A 22,083-nucleotide genomic window follows, 5' to 3' on the forward strand; every position below is an offset into this window, starting at 1 on the left:
AAAACAAATACATGCACAAGATGGCAATACCATATTAAACAAGAAAATTCAGTGTTCGTTATTTGTAAAACTTGGAGAAAAAACAAAATTAATACCCCTGAACTTTTAGAGGAGATACAGAGCATAATTATTACAGTGATTAAATGAATAAGTGGGTCTAACCTTAAAGTATCGGGTACTTATATACACTAAACTGAAAAATATGCAAGAGTTGTGTTTGACCAGACTCATTTTTTCCTATTAGAGTAATTTTTTCCATTAATTCAATAGAGCGTTCACTAAGCCAGTCTGTGTATCAGAGAGGAATTGCAGATTTCCGTTTGCTCAAAGTAACTCTTAGACACTAATAGAACTGTTAATGCCAGCACATCCCCACCCATAAAATACGCAAGCTTGGTGAAGGCAACAAAGAAAGCAAAGTTTAAGAGCGCACTAGAACATGAAGTTCCACAACACATGTATTTTTGGACAGGCATAGAAGAGGTGTGAACAGGAGACATTTATATGCATACCCAACATCCACTGTGTTGCAAATCTAGCCTTTGTGGGTGGGTGTGTCTGTCCCTCAAAGGCTAGATTTGCAACACAATGGATGTTGGGTATGCATATAAATGTCTCCTGTTCACACCTCTTCTATGCCTGTCCAAAAATGCATGAAGTCCAGAATTGGGGTGGGGTGGGTGAGTGTGTGTGTGTGTGTTTGTGTGTGTGTGCGCGCGCGTGTGTCTGTCCCTCACCCCCCCCCACCCCCCAATTCTGGACTTCACAAGTGCATGTTTTATAACATTCTCCAAAGAACCAGAGGGACAAAGAACTTTAATATAATACAAGCCAAGGTGTATGTGTGCATGATAATACCCTTCTCTCATCTTGTTTGTGTCTTTTCTATTTAGTTTGCACACTAATCAGGACAGGCAGTGTGTCTTATTAGGAGCGTGATGCCCAACACAATGGGACCCTGACTTCTCTATAGGGATGTGAACAGTTAACAGTTTAACTGGTAAGGACTGGAGCAGCCCCCTGTCTGTGACAGGCATGCAACTGCTCCAGCCCTGTGGGATCCATCACAAGCAGGGACACTGACTGGCCAGAATTGACCCTGTCCATTGGCGGGCCCAACCTGCTCCCCATCCCGCACGCAGAGACTTCTCTGGCCAGCTGAAGCAGCCCTTGTCTATAGCAGGGGGCTGCTCCATCCTGGCCTTGACAGGTGGGGGTGCCACTCCCATCCACATCCCTACTTCCTTGGAGCCCTCCAGACACTACTGTAATACAAGTGCTAATGAACAGCACTGAGTTTGTTCCTGCTACGCTAATCTACTATAGATTTGAGAGAGTTTTGCATGTCTATCCATGTGCCTGTCTGTTCAAGAACACCTCCTAATAGTATGAGCTAGTACCACCAAATTCAGTATGCAGCGTCCTTTTATCATAGTTTAAAGCAAGGTCAGGGTTTGGTTGTGCCAGGACAATGGGATGTGCCTGGAATCCATCTGCTTCTCAATATCATACAGAAGAGAGACTATCACCAGGCAGGTGAAAGGGCTGACTGGGAACATCCCTACCCTGGAGTGCCTCAGCACTGGAGTGCCCACAGGTGCCCTTTAGGGTAAACTGGGAGGGCTGAAGCGTCCCCCCCCCCCGCCCCGATTTGCACAGGAACATTGCTGGTGTTTCCCCTGTGTCAGTGAGTGACGGGATGTGCAGTTTGCAGCATTCCTCACTTTGACTGAGGAGTTCAGGGGGCAGATGAACGGCGCACTTTGTTCTCTCTCTCTGACAGGAACAGAAAGGGAAAGAACAAGGAGCCATGATACAGATTTCGGGATGGGAGGAGGGAGTCAACGGAAGTTTTGCCAGACTTTGGCTCCAGCCTGAAACCACCACAAAGCATCACAGGCAGAGGTGAGGTCTGCTCTGGCTGGGCTGCTGGTTAACTGCCGGTAGGCTAATGCTTACCGGGTACCTGGTTAACCCTTACATCCCTATTAGAAATGTTTTCTGTGGTGCATAACAGTGATCTGGTGGTCTACAATGGGGTGATTTATCATATTGGCTCAATCTCGCAAAATTAAGTGACCCTTATTTCCTCCATGGGAGTATGCACCTGTGTATAGATTTGCAAAATCAGACTAATAAAACTTACAGAATTTCTCAGAATGCAAGAAACAGAGAGAGGGGCTGACTTCCAACCAATGAGTGTTACCATAGCTTCTACTGTCCATACCAGATAGGGAGCTTCCTTGGGCTCTCCTGATAGACCTGGTGCCCACAGGCCAGAAGATTCCCATAATGCACAATAATAGTATAAAGTAAATCCAGTCACAGCTTGGGCTACTGTGCTTATTGATCATATCCATACTCTAGTGTTGGCACACCACATAGACAAGTGAGAAGAGTATATACCAAGATGTATAAAACAAGAGGCTTTGCTTTCCCTAGGCAAGTCAATTTCAAAACCAAACAAGAACTGTTCAGAAACAACTGGTATCCTTTAAGCCTAAGGATAGGAGCATGTTTTTGTTAACAGTGCAGCTTGTTAGGGGAAAAAAGGTTTTAAGAGTCTGACGTGGCTGCTATACAAAATTAGACTTATATTAAAACTGGGACAGGGGCCCAAACCAAAACTTTAGATCCAAATTTCCCTTGGGCTATGGGTGTTCTGGATCTAATTTTGTGACTTTTGACCATCTCCAGGATTAAATACCAGACGTCGCCAGATCTTCCGTCCTATACACCCCACTAAGAAAAATTACACGTAACTGTCCATATGTCCTCACCTAATACTGCCTCTAATCACTGGCAACATACATCTCTGCCATGCCCCTTGGGTGCACTCTCCTCCCCCCACCCTTCCTCCCTCAGCACTCCCAGCCTATGAACATCGCCACCCTTTGCTCCAAAAGTCAAGCGAGTTCCGCCTGCTGGACTCAAAGGACCCAAATTCTCATAAAGCAACGCTTCCCGCGGCTGCATTGGGAACCCCATTCCCCTGCCCAGGCAACTGTGGGCTGCACCGCCGGGGGCTGACTAGGCTGAGGCGCCAGAGCGCAGCCCGGTCTCCCGCTCCGCCCAGCGGGTTGGCAACTCGCTCCCCGCTGGCGGCGCCCCCCCAGCTCCGGGGCAAGACGCGGCCCCCGCAGGACGCGGTGGTGTCGCTGCTGGTCTCACGTCAAGTTCCCAGCCCGGGGCCCCAGCAAGGCGGGGGGCGCGGGGAAGGGCCCGGGGCGGGGCTTTCCCGCGCCCACCCCTCGGCGGCACCGGGTGGGGCTGGTTTTCTCGCCCGCAGCCCCTGCCCGCCCCGCGCCGGGAGAGTGCGGGGAACCTACCTCCAGGCTGCTCCCCCGCGGCGGGCGCCCGAGGCTCCTCCAGAGCCGGCCACTCCCTGCTGCTGGGAGCTGCGGTCCAAGCGCAGGCGAGAGGCGGATCCCGCGCCCGGGCACCCTTCACCGTCGCATCCCCTGCCCGCCGCTCCGGCCTCCCCCCCACGCGCGCTGGCTGGCTCTGGAGCCCGCTTGCCAGAAACAATAAATAACACCAGCCGGCCCAGCTCCTTAACCCAGCAGCACCTCGAGGGCGGGCGCCTGCAAACAGCCCCGCTCCCAGGCCAGTGGGCTCCCCCGCCCCGCCGCTCTTCTGCGGGGCTCAGCCTCGTTAGCGGCCAATTGGCGGCAGGTGGCAAAGGCAAACGGGATTCCCGCCCCTAATGCTGCCTTGGGGGGGGAGGGGAGTCCAACAAGGTCCCAAGCTGGTTTGACTCTCCCTCACGGGGAGGGACCTCCCGTCTGGCCTGTCTTTGATGATCTTCGCTTCCTCCCTGATGAGCACTTTGGAAAATAACTGCCATGCACCAGACGCTTGAGCCAGACTCCATAGCTGCTGGGCAGCCTGAGCCAAATTCATCCTTTGAAGTGACTACGGCAGGGGAGCGTCAGTGTTGGACTCAGCGTTGGGAACACCTTGACATATTAATCAGCCCGTTCGCCTGGCATGAACTGCCGCGGGAATGAAGAGCTCAGCTTCCCTCCCCTCCCCTTCCTTCCCCTCAAACATGGAAACAAGTTAGCTGGGGGATATTAATAGTCTGGAGAACATCCTAAAGGCCTCTGTGGTCTCTGAAAAATCCAGCACGCTAATGCCAGGAAATGAATTCCTATGGCAGAGGACATGAATAGGGAGAAAATGAGGTGGGGATTGGCCTGATCCTGGAAACTGCTGAGCTAGGGCTTCTGGACAATTATGAGCTTTGCCAATGAACTGGACTGGACTAGACTAATATGTTTGAGGTATCAAAAATAAATGTAGTTACACCAACATAGAAGTGCTTATACTATCAGAGCTTATTCCTGTCCAGGAATGAAAATCTACCATATATATATAGGGGTTGACATATTATGGAAAACCCTACTCACCAGACAAAATAGGGACTCGCCACCGTCCCCCACAAAAAGTGTTTTTAATGGCATAAATTCCTAAGAAGAAGAAGAACAGTAATTACTAATAAGTTAATAAATATCACCCAAGTTATTAATAAATATCGTATAAACCTCTACCTTTTCCCTCTGCTGCTATGTCTCCTCCCCTTGCTCCACCAGCTCCCTTGGTGCCTGCTGCCCCCCACCCTCTGCTGTCCTGACTCCTGCCCTTCTCACTGCCCTCAGCCTTCCTGAGACCTGCCCCCCTCCACCCATCCTTCTCTCTGCCCTGTGCCCACTCCACCAATAGCTCCACTCTGATCAGGTGAGCTAACCCTCCTCATCCCCTCTCCTAAAGCCTCCCTCTACACACCTGCCCTGCCTCTCTCTGGTGCTGGTCCCTCCCCTGCAGGTGTCTGCCCTTCTGCTTCACCCCCAGAATCCCTTGGCACCTGCACCTTCCTGGGGCCTCCCACTTCCCTCACTGCCCCTGCCCCCTTTGCTCTCTTTTTCCCTGATACCCACCCCCTCATCACCCTCTGCCCCTGTTCCCTCACACATGCCTTGCTCCATCCCCACCTTCCTCATGCCCACCCCTTCTTTCAAGCCTTCTCCCAGCACCTCCCCCTTCCCCTCTAGCCCCCAATGCCCTTACCCTCTCCTCTCCCAGCATCACCCTGTCCCTCCTCCCACTGACACCTCCCCTCCTGCCTTTTTCCTCATTGTCTGCACTTGGCACCCTAGCATTTGTCTCTCCTCCACCCTGTCCCTTGGTGCCTTCCCCTTTCTTCTTATTATTCTTCTCCTGACCTCCTCCCCTCAGCACAAGCTCCTTTCCCATATTTTTCCCCTCCCCTCCCCACAGCCCAGCCCAGCCCCTTCCCCTCCCCAGGGGCCAGCTCTAGGTTTTTTGCTGCCCAAAGCAAAACATTCCCTCCCCCCTTTGTTGATGTCTTTTACATGTTTGCATTTTGCAATGGTTTTTTTTTCTTTTTTGCCCCCACTTTAGCCCTATAAATAACATTCATTCGTTTTTTTCCATAAAGGCAAAGGCGCTTCAAGTGAACTTTCACTCCCTGCTGGGTCACAGCAGCCTTTTCCCTGCCCTGTCCAGCCTCTCCCTATGGGCAAGCACCCTTCACTCCCGACCAACAGGGGGAGCAGGGACAGCACAGAGCCAGAGGGGTGCAGGGAACAGTGGGGGAGTACGGGGATGGCACAGGGAATAGGAGGCACAGAGCCAGAGGGATGCAGGGATCGGGGGTAGCAGGGTGCGGTGGAGGCACAGGGAATGGGACGCAGGGAACAGGAAGGGCAGAGGGATCATGGTCATGGGGCAGTGCAGGGAATGGGCAGCACAGAGCTGGGGGGGCAGGGATTGGGGGGTGCAGGGTGTAAGGGCAGTGCAGAGCCAAATGGTCATAAGGAAGAGGGAGAGCAGGGGGTCTGGGGTGCAGGGGAGCAGGGTCGGCATAGGGAACAGGCGGCACGGAGACAAAGTGGGGCTGAGGCCGTGGCAGGACTGGAGCCGGCAGGGCAGGCCCTGGCTGTGCCATGCACCGCAGCCAGCTCCCAGGGACACGTGACCAGAGCTGAGCTCCTATGGCCATTTGAAATCAGCAGGGCCAGGTCACGCCAGCATCCTGGAGTCCTGCCCTGCCGCTGCACGCAGGCAGCCCGGTGGGAAGAATCGCCACACTTCCCCCTTTCCAGCGGCGCTGTGCTCCTCCGCCAGCCAGTGGATCGGATGGGGCCGCGCCGCCCGTAGTGTGGGCTTTGGCCAGCCCGTCTCAATGGCCCACCAGGCCAGTCCGCCCCTGCACTCACAAGCTGGAAAAATCTACTCGCCACGGGCGAGTGCATTTGTCAAGCCCTGTAGATATATATATATATCTATATATGCAGGGCTTGAAAAATAATACAATCTACTCGCCCGTGGAGAGTAGATTGCAACATGGAAGAGCCGGACTCGGGCAGCATGGCTGGCGAGCGGGGCTCGCCGCGGTTCAGCGAGCCCTGTATATATGAGTGTCTCTGAGTCTTCATTCAAGATCTATTCCTAAAAGGTAAAACCTAAGACCACCACATTTGGTAGGCAGCTTCCTCTCATCGTAAATTAAAGGTCAGGGTTTGGTTGTGCCAGGACAACAGGATGTGCGTGGAATGTGATTCTTTCTCATAGAATGGAAAGGGAGGGCTGTGATAGAGGCAGAATGACTGAGGACATCAAGCACAGGGGATAGTTATACTCCACAATGACTATAGGAGATGCAAGCAAGCACTCCCCCTGCCTCCCCAACAGCCCCAGAGAGCCGCAGAGCTGTCATTAGTCAAGGGGTGTGACCCCGCCCCCTTGGGGAGCAGCTGCTAACTGACCCCACCCCTGCTTTGGAATGGAAATCTTGAATCTTCCATTTATCTGGCTGTCTTGGATCTTATATGATCCTCATCACCTTAATATCTGAGTGCCACTCAGGATACATCTAGACTGCAGGCTTCTTTCGAAAGAGAACATTCACATTTCAAAAGCGGATCGAAAAAAACTATCTGCTTTTTCGAAAGACAGCATCCACACTCATTGGAAGCTCTCTCGCATAAAAGGCCACCTGGAACCACTTCTGGCAGGGCATTAGGTCAGCAATTACTTCCGGGTGCTGTTGCCTAAGGCTATCTGCGATGCATGCTTAAAGGGACCCCCCTGGACAGCCATTTCTCAGGTTCTGCTGCGGGTTTGCCTACCTCTCTGAGGGACAGCAAAGCTTTTGCAGTGCATGCTTTGGTTGCCCAGCTTTCTTGGATGCCACAGAATTCTTTTCTCTTTTCTGGGCATGCGATGGCCCCACACTACCATGCTGCAGCATTTTCAGCAGACCATCATGACGGTCCTGCCCCAGCTTGACTCAGAGCTCAGCTTTGAGAACCTCTGCCTGGATATGGGAGTAATGCCCTTTCCCCCATATCCCATGGTTGAGAGACTGGACACCAGTTCCGACTGGTGGGACCGTCTCATCATGGAGCAGTGGGACAACCAGCAGTGGCTCCAAAACTTCTGCATGCAGAAGGCCACCTTCCTGGAGCTGTGTGCCTGGCTCGCCCCTGCCTTCCCACGACAGTATACCCACCTGCAGCCCTCCATCCCCCTGGAGAAAAGGGTCGCAATTGCCATGTGGAAGCTCACCACCCCCAACAGCTACCGCTTTGTGGGACAGCAGTTTGGCGTGGGGAAGTCCACCACCGGGGTAATCTTTATGGAGGTAAGTCACTCTCGGGTTACAGTCCCTGTGGGGGGTGGATGTAGGGTGGATGGAAAAGGAGGAGGGGAGTGGGAGTGGGGGCAAGGCCCAGCCCCGGGGGGGAAGGTTGTGCCGTCCTGCCCTCACACAGCCTTGCTGCTGGGGGGGGCAGCCTCATGGAGGGTGGCTCCTGGGATCTTTGGGGGGGGAGGGGAGGAAGGGCACCTCCCAAGGGCTCAGGCACTGTGACTGACCAGGCCGGGTCTGGGCACAGCTGAGGGCGTCCGCTCAGGGCGAATGCTCAAATTCGGGGCTCTCTCTAGCCTCCAGACTGGAGACCTTCCCAAATAGGCTACAAACCAGTCTCACAGAGCGCTTCAGCTGCCTGCCAGAAGCCTCACGAGCAAAACTCCTCTGCCATCCCAGGAATATCCATGCCTCAGATGGCCCTGGGCCTCATACACAGGTGAGGGGTCTTTGAACCCAATCTCACCTACCCCGAACAAGTTCTGTCTGGTTCCAAGAAACCAGCCACAGATCCCTGGTCAATTTACACTCTGGACCTTACCCACAAATCACGCTGAGCCAATCCTTTAGAATCTAACATCTAAAGGTTTATTACTACCAGAAAGAAAAGCATGAGAGTAAGGTTGTTAAGGTATCATACATTACATGCATCGAATCTCCCAGTTCTCAATGCAGGCTTGCAGCAGAGATGTAATAGCTGCTGGCTTAAAAGTCTTTGGTGAACATCCTACTTCAGGATGAGTCCTCAGTTCTTTCTGGCTCTTCGATCCCTGCACTGCTGCCTCTGGGATGAAGGGCTGAGCTGAGTACCAAGATGGAGTCGGCCACATGGCATATTTATACCTCCTTCCTGGTCTCTTCTTGGCTGCAGCAGGACACCTGGCCAGCGGCCTATCCCTGTGTCTCCTGCTGGTAGCCCTTAGGTATCAGTCATCATTCTTGAGGTGTGGCCTTGGCCTATAGAGGGCCCTTGTTACATAGAGCTTTGCTCATTAGCATGTCCATAGGCCGAGCTCTGCCCATTGCTCAACCACATACAGAGAAACATTCAGTACTCATACAAAGTACGTGCTTATAACTTCACACACAGACATTGTACAATTACATGAATAGCATATATAGAATCAGAAGAAAGTAAGCTTCTATTTGACACCTCACATGGCCCCCTTTGTACCAACCTTTGGGGTGAATACCCCCCCCATGGGTGCAGCAGTGACCTAGTTGCTCCCCTCAAAATCCAAAACGTGGCAGGCACCATCTCTCATTCTCTGTTTTGTGTGTTTCTATGTCTCCTTCTTCAGGTGGTGAGGCATCAACTTGGTGCTGCTGCGCAGGATCATCCATATCGGAGACCTAGACCTCGCTGTGGCCAGATTTGCTGCCCTTGGATTCCCGAACTGTAGAGGAGCACATCCCGATCTGCGCACCACACCATCAAGTGGCCCAATTTATTAACAGGAAGGGCTACTTCTCCATGGTGCTGCAGGCCCTGGTCGACCATTGGGGACAGTTTTCAGACATTTTTGTACGGTAGTCAGGCTGGGCACATGATATCTGCATATTTAGGAACTCTAGCCTCTACCGCAGGCTTCAGGCTGGAACATTCTTCCCCCAGCAGGACACTGCAGCTTCCCACTTGCATTGTGGGCAACGTGGCCTACCCACTGATACCATGGCTCATGAAGCCCTACACTAGCCACCTGCACCCGAGCAGGGAACAGTTTAACACGCACCAGAACTGGACTCGCATGCAGGTGGAATGCGCCTTCAGGCACCTCAAGGCCCGGTTCAGGTGCCTGCTGACACTCCTCGACGTGGGGGAGCGCAACATTCCCAAGGTGGTCTCTGCGTGTTGCGTGCTCCACAACCTGGTGGAGAGCAAAGGGGAGGCCTTCTTCCCAGGGTGAGGGACACAGGCTGGTGGTGAGGGGAGGCAGTTTGAACAGTCCCAGACAGCTGCCATCCGCCAGGCCCATCAGGGAGGGCCTGAGGGAGAGGTTCTCTGAAGGACCCCAGTAACTCTCCCCAGGACCTCCCCAATGGGGGTTTGTGCCTTGCCCCCCCTATACCTTTCCCAATACAACCCCTCCCTTCCCCCATTTCCTGGACAATTAATAAAGACACCAGTTTTGATTTCAAAGTTAACTTTGTATTTAGTTCTTTAAAATCAAAGTAACTGGGGCAGAGGGGGGTTCAGAACCTGAAGGGGGGGAAGGAGGAGGAGGGCTCAGAACCTGGAGGGGGGCTGAGAATGAGGAGGGAGGCTCAGGGCTGGGAGTGTCGCATGGAGCGCCTACACGTGTTGCCTCAGGTCCAGGACCTCAACAGACTCGGGGTTGGGTAGGATCTGGGACAATAGGGGTCTGGGCAGGAGGGCGGGCTGCAGCACGGTCGGGGGGGAGAGTGGGATGGGGACAGGACTCGGGTATGCCTTGACCTGCTGGATGGTGACACACCTGTTTTCACCCTGCTGCAACAGCTGGTCCCACATGCAATTGCGCCATTTGACATCATCGTGGACCTTTTGGAAAAGTGTTTGCTGCATGTCTTGCAGGACTGCGATGTTCTGTCACATAAGGTCATGGTGGATCCCCCACTTTGGTCGGCGGGCTGGGCTGGTGCGGCTCACCCCTCAGTGATGGCTGATCCGGCTGTGGAGGACAAGAGGGAGAGGTGGTCAGTCATCAATGCAGACACTGCCCCTGAGGGCGTGCCCTCCTCTGTGAGCAGCGAGCAACGCGGCCATCCAGCTATAAATGTCCGCATTTCTGTGGCATGACTGGAGTTCCTGGAGGGACTCCTCACTCCAGAGCTCCAGGAGGTCCCGGATCTCAGCCCCCAACCAGGATGGCGCCCGGCATTTGGTGGCTCTGGTTGGGTCCTGGGACCCCTGGGGGGCTCCCTGGAATGGCTGGAGGGGAACTTGGGGGGCTTGTGGCTGTGCCATGGCTGGTTCTTGCTGTGGTAGGGAGAGCTGTGCAGTCAGGGTGCTGCTCTGAGGCCGACTTCCTGCCATAAGGCTTGCCCCAGATGCCTACAGCTTTAAGATCTGGCTGAAGACAGGAACTATAGAACTGTGATTAGTGTGGACGGTGTGTCCACCACGGCACCTGTGCTTTTTCCTGAAGGTCTCTTTTTTTGAAAGATCCTTTCGAAAGAGCTCTTTTGGAAAAGGCGTTTTTCCTCGTAAATTGAGGTTTACTAATGTCAGAAAACCCCCTGCGTTCTTTCGATTATCTTTTGAAAGAATGCAATTGCAGTGTGGACGTAGGTGAAGTTTTTCCAAAAAACCCCTGCACCCTAATTATGAGTGAACACAGTTTTTTTTTTCCTCTGATTTACTGTTCCTTGAATTTTATTTTGATTTTATTTTTGTCATGTTATGGGAAGGATGGAGTTGCATTTTGTTTTGAAAGTGATGAGGTTCACACTCATCCTGATATTTTCCAGCAGAGATTTCCAGATTCACAAGAGAGTCGTTGATATTAGATCCAAAGACATGCACATTATGAAAAAAATCTCTCAAGTTTTTAAATCCTATTTAAAATACAGGACCAATTAATTTAAACCCCAAATGTTGAACTTGTAAATAAGAGACGTTGTGCAGTTTGTTAAAAAATATAATTAGAGACACCCATTAGAATTTGGAATGTTTGAAACACAAAGGCTACGTCTACACTGGCACCCTTTTCAGGAAAAGCTTAAAACGGAACAGTTTTCCGTTATAAGTATTTCCAGAAAAAGTGCGTCTACATTGGCAGGATGCTTTTCTGGAAAAGCACTTTTTCCGGAAAATCGTCCTTGCCAATGTAGACGCGCTTTTCCGCAAAAAAGCCCCGATCGTCATTTTCACGATCGGGGCTTTTTTGCGGAAAAGACTACTGGGCTGTCTAAACTGGCCCTTTTCTGGAACAGTTTTTCCAGAAAAGGACTTTTGCCCGAACGGGAGCAGTATAGTTTTTCCGGAAAAACAATGCTGATTTTACATTAGATCGTCATTGCTTTTCTGGAAAAGCAAGCGGCCAGTGTAGACACAGCCAAGGTGTTCTTGGAACACCTTTTCAGCTGTCATTTTCTATGCATGGTTTATATGGCTTATACAAATTGGTTAGTTTTTTTTACAAGGTGAAAGTGGAATTTTCCTCCTACTTTTCCTTAGTTCACAAATGGATGGAGATATTGTGCTGACATTTTAATTAAGTATACACACAAAATCCTAGGGAAGCACTGTGTATTAGCAGTCAAAATAGCCCCTTTCATTCTGTTACACAAGAGTGGATCTACAGCAAAGGTGATTAAAAAGGCTAAAGTCTGAAACTTGCATGGACATAGTCCTCATTGAGAGCTAGTGGACCAGACTGGAGTTACTCTGGATTTACTAGAAGTTTTACCTGGCATTGCTTGGATCTTTTAACTTTATTTTTATTTTTATTTTTTGGAAAATGCTTCATTTAAATCATTACTCTGAGGTGGGATGGGGTTCAGGATGCAGGCTGCCCCAGGGAGAAAGAACAACCCCAGCCCTCTCTCATTGCAGCAACTTAGGGACAAGTGATAAGCACCTGTCCTTGGCTTCTACAGCTCCTGCAGGGACAGCTGGAGAAGGATGCATGGCCCCCGCCTGGGGCAGGTCAAGGTTCATCTAGCCTCTGCCCTCCTCAGTCAGAGTGAGGAATGCAGTAAACTGTGTCCTTTCCCCTCACTCCCTGACAAAGAGGAACAGCCAGCAATGTTCCTGTACAACCCTGCCCTCCCTAAAGAGCACCTGAGGGGTGGGAGGCTCAGAGCTGCAGGAATCCTGGACAGGGGATGGCCTGAGACAGCCCCTTTCACCTGCCTGGTGATTCTGTGTCTCTTCTGTATGGTTTTATGGGAAGCAATCCCATTTCAGGCACATCTCATGTTCCTGACACAACCAAACCCTTACATCGCTTTAAGTTATGATAAGAGAAAGTGTATACCAAATTTAGCAATCCTAGCTCTTAGGATACGACTACACTACATCCATAGCTCGAAATAGCTTATTTTGAAATTTGGTGCTGTCTACACAGCACCTACTTTTAAACAAATTGCTATTCCAAAACATCCCTTACTCCTCATGGAATGAGGATTACTGGGGTGTCAGAATAATGAGCCTCATATTTTGAAATAATGGACACAGTCAAAAGATGTGGAATAGCTATTTTGGGATATCTCTGGTATCCCGAAATAGCACTGCAGTGTAGACATAGCCTTACTGTTTAGGAGGAGTTCTTGAACAAACAGACAAACTCTCAAACATATAGTAGATAATGAAGGACAGATATAATTTGATTAGTCCGGTGAAAAAAATTTAAATTGGTGAAATCATCCTCATAACTGAAACGTCAATAGACATCAGTGCAAGCTGAGATGTAAGCTAGGAGATTCAAAAGGAAAGAAAAGATGCAAAACTAGAAATGCAGCTTATTTTACAGTCTCAGAACGCTGTTAACAAGAGCAAACAGGAGTAAAAGCTTATTTTTGCCAATAAACTGAAATTAGGAAGAAGGATATTTTCTAGGAAATTGCTATTTTTACAGCTGTATCGGTGTTATAGCACACCCAAGGTACATGTATCATAGGCTGATGAATGCACACTAAGCATAGTAAGCTGCCACCACCATGAAGAAATTGGCCCTTTATCCTTGTGCAAATAATCCTCCAAGTAAAGACCCAGTACAAGTGTAGTGCCAATTCTGTATTTAGAAATTCTCAATGTGCCGATTCCACATGGCCAGTCAACAAGTGCAAGAGACCTTTTGTCAACACTCCCAGCCCATTCCTCTCTTAATGGTTCCCTACTCCGCTTCTTCCTGTCAGCTGGCATGGAAGTTTTGATTTGAATACGCTTGTGCCTATAAGACTAGCAACAGCTCAGAGCAGGGCTGGCCCTACCGTGAAGCAAACTGAGGTGGCCACCTAAGGTGCCAGACTGTGGGGGAGGTGACCCTAGGACCCAGAATGTAGAAAATTGTGTCTGCTGCTGCTGCATATGTATTCTCTCTGCACTAGATGCACAGAGATGGTGGAGTGCTGTGCTGGAGGAAGGAGGGCACAAGAGACATAACAGGCAGGCAGGAGAAAAGGTGGCACGTGGGCGTCGTTTGAGCTCCCCGCCTCAGGTGCCAAAATGTTGTGGGCTGACCCCGGCTCAGAGGCACAAGATGATCCTTAGAAGGAGCCTGCAGCAGGGTTAGATTTAGGGGCAGGTGATTCAGGAGACCTTCTAGAGTGCCAGGCTTTTGGTGATGTTTGTGTTGTTTGCAACAAAAAGGAAAATAGGGAGTGTATAAGGGTAGGGGCATTGACTGCCAGTCAACAAAATATAAGAACAGACTGAAGACCAGTGAGAGCCCATCTGTGATACTGTGAACCTTGTTTTATTATGTAATTGTGGAAGTGTACTCGTATTTTAAGACTTGAGGAGTCATGAGTAGCGACTAATAAAGAACATATTTAATGAGATGCTAGAGATATTGATCAAACCCCTAACTACATAAAATTATAACCAAAATACTTCTTCTGCCATGCTTAACACCTTATTGATGCAGTTATCAGAACAAACCACCGTACCATAACAGTGAACTGCACTCCCAACATAACCACCGTGAAAAAGATTTCATTTACAGTAAGTTTCGTGGACAAGGATGGCTGTATTCAACTAAAGGAACACCTTATTGGAAAAGGCTTTCCTGAGCTGTTTATGAACATTTTTCATGAGAACAAAATAAATGGTTAGGAATGCTGCAAATATGAAGGGAAGGAACAGTGGTGTCCAGGCACGGATCCTTGCACTGAATCCAATAGCTTTCTTCATGCCTGGTGGCTGCCATTCCCTCAACCTGGTTGTGTCAGAATTACAGATCCTCACGTGCAAATATATCATCTAAATCATGAATACCACTCATGCAACCAAGTTGTGAAATGGGCTACATATGCAATAAAAAGATATTCAAAAGTTTAAAGATACTTCTCACTCTGGGGCATCATTTGGCCTAGAGTCCCTTCAGCCAATTAGATTCAGTTGAGGTGAATCCTCAGCTTCCCCAAGCTAAATTTGGATTTTATTGTGTGTTAGCTATGCCATTGCCGAAACACACCTTATTCTTCTAATGTAATCATGGCTTGGGTATATCTTCTCTCCCTCTATATATTCAGACCTTAGAAGTTTTGGAAGCCATTTGGTTATAGGGTCATAGAGTTTAAGGCCAGAAAGGACCAATGGAGCATTTACTTTGACCTCCTTTATATCACAGGCCATCAAACACCAGCCAGTCCTTTCGACCCTGAGCTCTAGCAACCAAAATTAGACAAAAGAGATGAAACCAGGGTCTCCCACAGGCAGAGAACAGGAGGATCAAGGTACTCCAGTACTGTCCATTGCCACCTTGCTGCTCCTTGCATCTCAGCTGGTGGAACCAAGGTAGCTTGTGACCACATGCATTGAAAGGGCAGGTGGCAGCAGATTCAAAGGTGATTCAGAGCTTGTCTTGTACACACCTACCTCTTGGCCTCTGGAAGTGAGATCAACAGCATATTTTTTTAAAAAAATCTTTCCACCTCAAGAGCTAGGGCATGAACTCTTCCGCACCCCACTTCCAGTATGCATGGGATGTGAGAACAAGACCCGTTAAAGTACAAAATCTGAGTATTATGTTGCCAGGAAGATTGTATTCCTGTTCAGTCACAATTTAATTGAAATCAGAGAGGATTCATGTCTCGTTGTTTTCTTGATCTAATTTCTGTGGAGAAGGGAATTAACCATGGAATGGTTTTGCTGGCAGCCAGAAATGAGAATGATCTGCCTCTATCCAGACAGGGTTTTTTTAATGAAGAAGTTGGCAACCATGGATAAAACCTTTTAAAAACATTAACCCGATATTCTGGGCATCGATTAATATTCAGCGCATAGAGGAGTGCTGCAATAGATAATGCCAGTCAGTAGCAACAAGGATTAAAAGTAATTTGTTTACCAAGCAGAGCAGGGATATGGAACCTCTGGCCCGTGGGCTGCATGCAATTTGTCAGGGTTAGCCACTGGCAAGTTTGTTCGTTTACCTGAGTATCTGTAGGCCGGGAGCTACAGAGGCTGTAGGTTTGCCATTCCTAGCCAATGGGAGCTGCGCAAACCGGGCCACCACTTTCTGTTGCACCCATTGGCTGAGAGTGGCAAGCCACCACCACTGTGGATGCTCAGGTAAACTGTATGGCAGCCTGCTAGCAGTGACTCCTGATGAACTGCATATGTCTGGTTCTCCGTCCCTGAAGTGAGGCCTCTTTGATCAAAAATGAAATGGTGTGATTTTTTTTCCCCCTCTAAGTGGACAACCTGGCTATCTGCCCAGAATGCTAGAAGATTGTAAACATCAAAAGGAAGAATATTGTTTTACAGAAAGCGTTTTCATGTGGTAGGACCAAAGATTTCAGTTCTTCTATTCCGTGCTGAAATGCAGTGTGGGGAGGGTCAAAGACGGTTTTACTCCAACTTTGCATCTCCCATATCATAAAGTCGGCAGCAGACGGGAGCAATATCCAGTGGAAGTTAGAGCAGCCCCAAAAGCTAATTAAATTTATAGCCTGATGCAAAGTACATTGTGCTGGATTCCTGACCAATGGGAGCGACAGAGTGGAGCCAGCACAGGAGACAAAGCTTCCCTGTGCTTCAGTTCCAGCACATTCTCCCCCTGCCAAACAGAGTCCATGGGCTGGATGCTTCTAGCAGCTTGCCTTGATCCAGGCCACCAAAGCCTGGAAGCTGGCGCTGGGACTCTAGCCAGTGCACCCCACTGTTGAGCAGGGAAGCCCTGAATCTGGTGGGCCAGATCAAGGCAAGCCACTGACCACAGTAGGTTCCCCACCATTGGTCTAAGACAAGCCCCAACAGTACCTTGCTCTTAGAGAGAGCTTTGATTGGTTGATCCCAAAGTGCTTCACAATTTTTTAAGGTATTTATCCTCACAAAAGCCCTGTGAGGGAGAAAAGTGCTGTTATTCCCACTGCAGGGAAGCACAGACTTGCCCACCAGCAGGGAATTGAAGCCAAATTGCTTAAGGTCCTTGGAATACTGGCTCATCCTTCCTCTCAAGTTTGGTCCTTATTCCAGTGACCAGCTGTTTACCTGTTCCAATCCCTCCCCCCTTCATTTTGACCAGATTTCGAGGTGCTCCCAATAACTTACTGATTTTAATTGTGTGGTTTCATTGCTACCACTGCTTTGTTTAGTCCTTTCTTCAGAAACATCTGTTGAGTTAATACACTTGAACAATGTGACCTGCCAGCTATTGGAGGAAAATAATCTGTCCCCCTCCACCTCATGGTCTTTGGAAAGCAAATATCATTAAAATGGAAAGACTTTTTGATATTAGTGCTAAACAAAAGTAACTCGGGATTTTTTGTTATGTTACACATAGACAAACACTTCTAATTGAATCAAGAAAATCCATTTTCAAAAACTGTCTGGATCTTTATTGATTTCCTGCCATCATTTCAAGGTGCGTTGCTAATGTACCTTCCAGAGAACATACAAATGCTCTATTCTTAACTCTAGAGTTGTAGGGAGATCAGATATATTTCATTAAAATATTACTTGTTCCTTTGAACTACAAATGCAAAGTGAAAATTATTTGTGACATTTTGAAAATATTATTTGGATAGCTGGATAAACTGTAAGATAGAACAGGATAATTTAGCTGCCAGCATCCATTTGAGAAACAAGCATTCAGACATGGAATAGATATCATACAAAGATATTCTGTCAGGTAGCTCACATGTATGCTGAATGACACATCACAACAATATTTCATATCTTTATGTAGTCCAGAGAGCTTACCAATTGTACAGCAGTAACTATGGACATAGAAGAGCTGTCTTTGTTTTAGTCTTTCAGTAACTGGGTTTGGTTCTTTAAAGGATTTGAAACCACAGACAGAGGAATACTTCTTTTAAGGGTCAAACAAAGATTTTTTATTTTTTTCTATTTACTTTATAATTAATTTTTCATTTAAATCAATTCACTATTTTTGATTCTTTTAAGACAATATAATATACAAAGAAAAAGTAGAAAAACAGTACAGTTAAAAAAAACCAAGAAATAACAACTTCTCCTACAGATATACCCTCCTGATTTACCTTTAAACAATATTTGGAGCTTATTTGTTCCCCTTTCAGAGCTTATGGATGGGTTGCAAATCCAAAAAGCTAGGTCTGATCAACCAAAGCTCCCTCCCTGGCGCTGAATCTTGCTGCCGCACATAAGCTTTGAAAGGGGAACATATAAGCTCCGAAAGGGGAACACCGGTGGTAAGTTGCAACGAATAATCCAAAGAAAGGAAAAACATAAAGAAAAGAATATCTCCTGAATCTAAGCAATGCTTCTATCTTTCTTAACGTAAGTATTATATATTTGTTAACTCCAAATATTGTTTAAAGGTAAATCAGGAGGGTATATCTGTAGAAGAAGTTGTTATTTCTTGTTTTTTTTTTAACTGTACTGTTTTTCTACTTTTTCTTTGTATATTATATTGTCTTAAAAGAATCAAAAATAGTGAATTGATTTAAATGAAAAATTAATTATAAAGTAAATAGAAAAAAATAAAAAATCTTTGTTTGACCCTAAAAAGAAGTATTCCTCTGTCTGTGGTTTCAAATCCTTTAAAGAACCAAACCCGGTTACCGAAATAGTCCAAAGACCTGGATCCATCATAGCGCTTCACGTACTTAACTTTTGAGCGTGTGGAGCTATTCACATTCTAAAATCTAAGCATGTGCTTTTATATGATTTGCTGAATAGATACCAAAGTACATTATAAGCTAAAAATACAAGGATCGCCTGAGCCTCTATTGAAATGCATCCACCTCTCAGGGGGAACTCAAGAGGTGAAAGATGTGAAAGAATACAGTATTGTGTTAAATTGGCTGAGGGAATGTAATTTCTTTGGGCCCCTCCCCTTGAACAGTTTATATATGATCCCATTAGGGATGGGTCAGTTTAAGATAGAAATAGGTACAGCAGCCTACTGAGAATGAAAAGTACAATTGTTAGGCAGAAGAAAATATTTTCTGCGGTTCTTGAATCCTAAAGTGGGGTGATGGGAAATTATGAGTCTTTTGAAAAATTGATGCCAAGAATAAGCATTTTGCCATCCCAAACTGTTCTTGTTAGCTCTCTCATGCTCCAGGACCTTTCAACAATTTTGCTTCCCTGATGCACCTTTACTTCCCAGTGCCTGAACTGGCTCTTCAGACAATAGCACCTCCTATCTAGGACAAAGTTTTCTTCCAAGTAAGGGATTTTTCTCCATCTTTCTTCTGTGTGCTTTTTTTCCCTGTCACTTCTACACCCATTTCTGTGATCTCCCTGTCTTTGTGTATTGTCAACACATTTCTCTAATCACTAATCGTCTCCTCCCATTGTGTCTTTTCATCTGTCCCTAAATCCCTCAAACGGTAGTGTCTCAGTCAAGTCCTGCAGCAACTGGGTAGGCAGAGATGGAGCAGCAGCTGAAAGAGTACTCTAGACTTTGCAAAAACAATTCATGGAAGATCTGTGCTCCAAATGGACTATCCTAAAGCTACAGCTATGCTGTAGCCTTTTTCCGGAAAAACTTATGCAAATGAAGCACAGCGTGGAATATCATCGCATTTCATTTGCATAATCAATTAGCGCCGCTTTTGCACAAGAGGGGTTTTTTGCACATAAAGGAGCCATCTACACAGCTCCTTTGTATGCAAAAGCCTTTTGCGCAAAAGCAGCTGCTAATTAATTATGCAAATGAAGCACAGCGATATTCCATGCCACGCTTCATTTGCATAAGCTTTTCCAGAAAAAGGCTACAGTGTAGCCATAGCCTAAGTGAGTGAGTGTGAGATCTGTACTGGAGATTCATCATGAGTCACAGGCCACGGCTAGTAGGACAGAACTACAGCATTGAGACTAAGGCCATGTCTACACTAGGAGATGAGGTCAAATCTATTATGGTCAATTTCTGGTCACGCAATTTTGCAAAGTCAAAGGTCCGTGTCCCCACTGTGGGAAAGAATTCAATGTGGTCCAAAGTAGCATGTCCCCATTAGGGAGCCTGCTGTCAATTTTATTCCTGCACACTCCATGCTGGTGCTTTTTTGCACTTCTGTGAACTGGAGCTTAATGGGACTTGAAGTATCATGGCCACATCGGCTGCTCAGGTGTGCTGTCTGCTCTGAGGTGTGCTCACAATGCTGGCCACGCGAAAAATGAAATTCAAACTTTTCCAGGGCTTTATCTGTTCACCTGGAGAGCAGTAGAGGTGCAAGTTTTGGCCACAGCGGGTCACTGTGGGATTCCTTCTAGAGGCCAAGAACCCCAACTTTCACCAGTGCTGCATCTACAGTACCGTAAATTTGACCAACCAAAGTCGGGACGTTGACGTTACCTCGTGAAAAGCAGGAGGAACCAAAATTGACTTCAGCGGCTCTTAAGGTGGACAGAACCGGCTTGGTAGTGTGAGCACATGATTTAGAAAATCAAACTTATGCAGCTAAATTTGGTCTAAACTCCTACGCTACGTCTACACTGGCATGATTTTCCGGAAATGCTTTTAATGGAAAAGGTTTTCCGTTAAAAGTATTTCCGGAAAAGCGCGTCTAGCTTGGTCCCGGAGTTATCATTATAATGATGCGCTTTTCTGGAAAAGTGCGTCTAGATTGGCGGCGCGCTTTTTCGGAAAAGCAGAAGCCCGGAACCATTTTGAAGAGGGCAAAGGCCACCAGACCTTTCCGGGGGCAGGGCCGGAGCTCCGTTCAGACACGTGCTTAAAGGGGTCTCGCCGGACAGCCGTTTGTCTTGTGCTCCCGTGCCTTGGGGCCTCTGCCAGGGACTGACACCCTTCGCAGGTTTGGTGGTTGCCCTCTGAGTTTTGGGGACACCACCCTTTGGCTCCCAACTGCTTTTTCCTGCGTTTTGTTTCTTCTGCCCTGCTCTGTCTCCCATGGAGCCGTGGGTGGCCATATGCCTGCTCGGGCCCTTGTTGGAGCTGTGCAAGTGCGTGTAGCTCGTGCTGCAGGCCGGTGGCCTGCTGTTCATGGACCAGGAGGCAGCGATCACATTGGACTCCCTCACCAGGGAGGCCATGGTGGCCCTGTGGCGTCAGCACCCCATCGTGGAGAGGCCAGTCTGGAGTTTGGACACCAGCACCGACTGCTGGGACCGTTGGTCCTCAGACTATGGGACGACCAGCAATGGCTCTGGAATTTCTGCATGAGAAAGCGGACCTTCCTGCAGCAATTCGGGGTGGGAAGATCAACCGTCGGAGTGATCGTCGTGGAGGTAAGTCCCAGGGGGAGTGGGGTGGGGGGAGGGTGCTGCACTCCAGGCCCAGGGACAGCCAGGACTCCAGGCTGGGTCGCCCAGGGGTTTGGGCCGTCCCTCCCTTGCACAGGCCCGGTGGTGGGGGCGGGGGCCGTAGGGCGAGGGGGGCCCTGGTGTGTGTGTGTGTGTGAGGACAGAGGGAATCAAGGAGGGGGGGCCCAAGGGAACACACACTCACTCCTGCCGTATGTGATGTGTTCCCTTGTGTTTCTCTGCACCCTTCTGCAGGTCGTCCATGTCGTCAACGATGTCCTGCTCCCCAGAGTCATCCGCCTGCATGACATGGATGGTACCATGGCCAGCTTCTCTGCCCTCGGGTTCCCCAACTGCGGGGGAGCCCTGGACGCCACACACATCCCCATCCGGGCCCCGGAGCATCGAGCAGCCCATTTCATGAACCGGATGGGGTACTGCTCCATTGTTCTGCAGGCCCTCGTGAACCACCGGGCACACGACGCCCGCATCCTCCGGAACTCTGGACTCTTTCGCAGGTTGGAGGCAGGGACCTACTTCCCCCGGCGGGACTTGACTGTCGGGGATGTGCCCATGCCCATCTGCGTCGTCGGGGACGCGGCCTACCCCCTGCTGCCCTGGCTAATGCAGCCCTACACGGGGCAGCCGGACCAGAACTGGGCCCAGTTCAACAACTGCCTCAACCGGGCCCGAAACCCAGTGGAGCTCGCCTTTGGACATTTGAAAGCCCACTTCCGTTGTTTGCTCACCCGTCTCGAGATGGGTGAGCAGAATGCAACGGAGGTACTGGCCGTGTGCTCCACAACATTGTGGAGCGCAGTGGGGAGGCCTTCCTCTGTGCATGGATGGCAGCTGAGGCACAGACATTAGACCAGACCGACACAGCTGCCGTCCGCCAGGCACGCCAGGATGCGGTGCGCATCAGAGAGGCCCTGGTGGACATGTTTGCCTAAGCCCCGTAATAGGGTTGCCTGGGTCTTCCCAGACTACTCCCTCCCATCCCCTACCCTTCCCCACCCTCTCCCCTTACCTTCCCTCAATTGTAAAGCGTCGGTTCAAAGCACATCGA

At 48.9% G+C, this 22,083-nt stretch overlaps 1 protein-coding gene across 1 annotated transcript in view; it reads right to left on the bottom strand.

Moving 5' to 3' along the window:
• Positions 1 to 3,470, bottom strand: part of A4GALT (alpha 1,4-galactosyltransferase (P1PK blood group)) — a 54,442-nt gene extending 50,972 nt beyond the window's left edge. The window contains exon 1 of the mRNA XM_075899285.1: positions 3,330 to 3,470. The gene's annotated coding sequence lies outside the window, so the exon portion shown is untranslated. The remainder of the gene's footprint in view (positions 1 to 3,329) is intronic.
• Between the last annotated feature and the right edge of the window lie 18,613 nt (positions 3,471 to 22,083).

Source organism: Pelodiscus sinensis, chromosome 1 (assembly GCF_049634645.1).
Source record: "Pelodiscus sinensis isolate JC-2024 chromosome 1, ASM4963464v1, whole genome shotgun sequence".
Taxonomy (NCBI): domain Eukaryota; kingdom Metazoa; phylum Chordata; order Testudines; family Trionychidae; genus Pelodiscus; species Pelodiscus sinensis.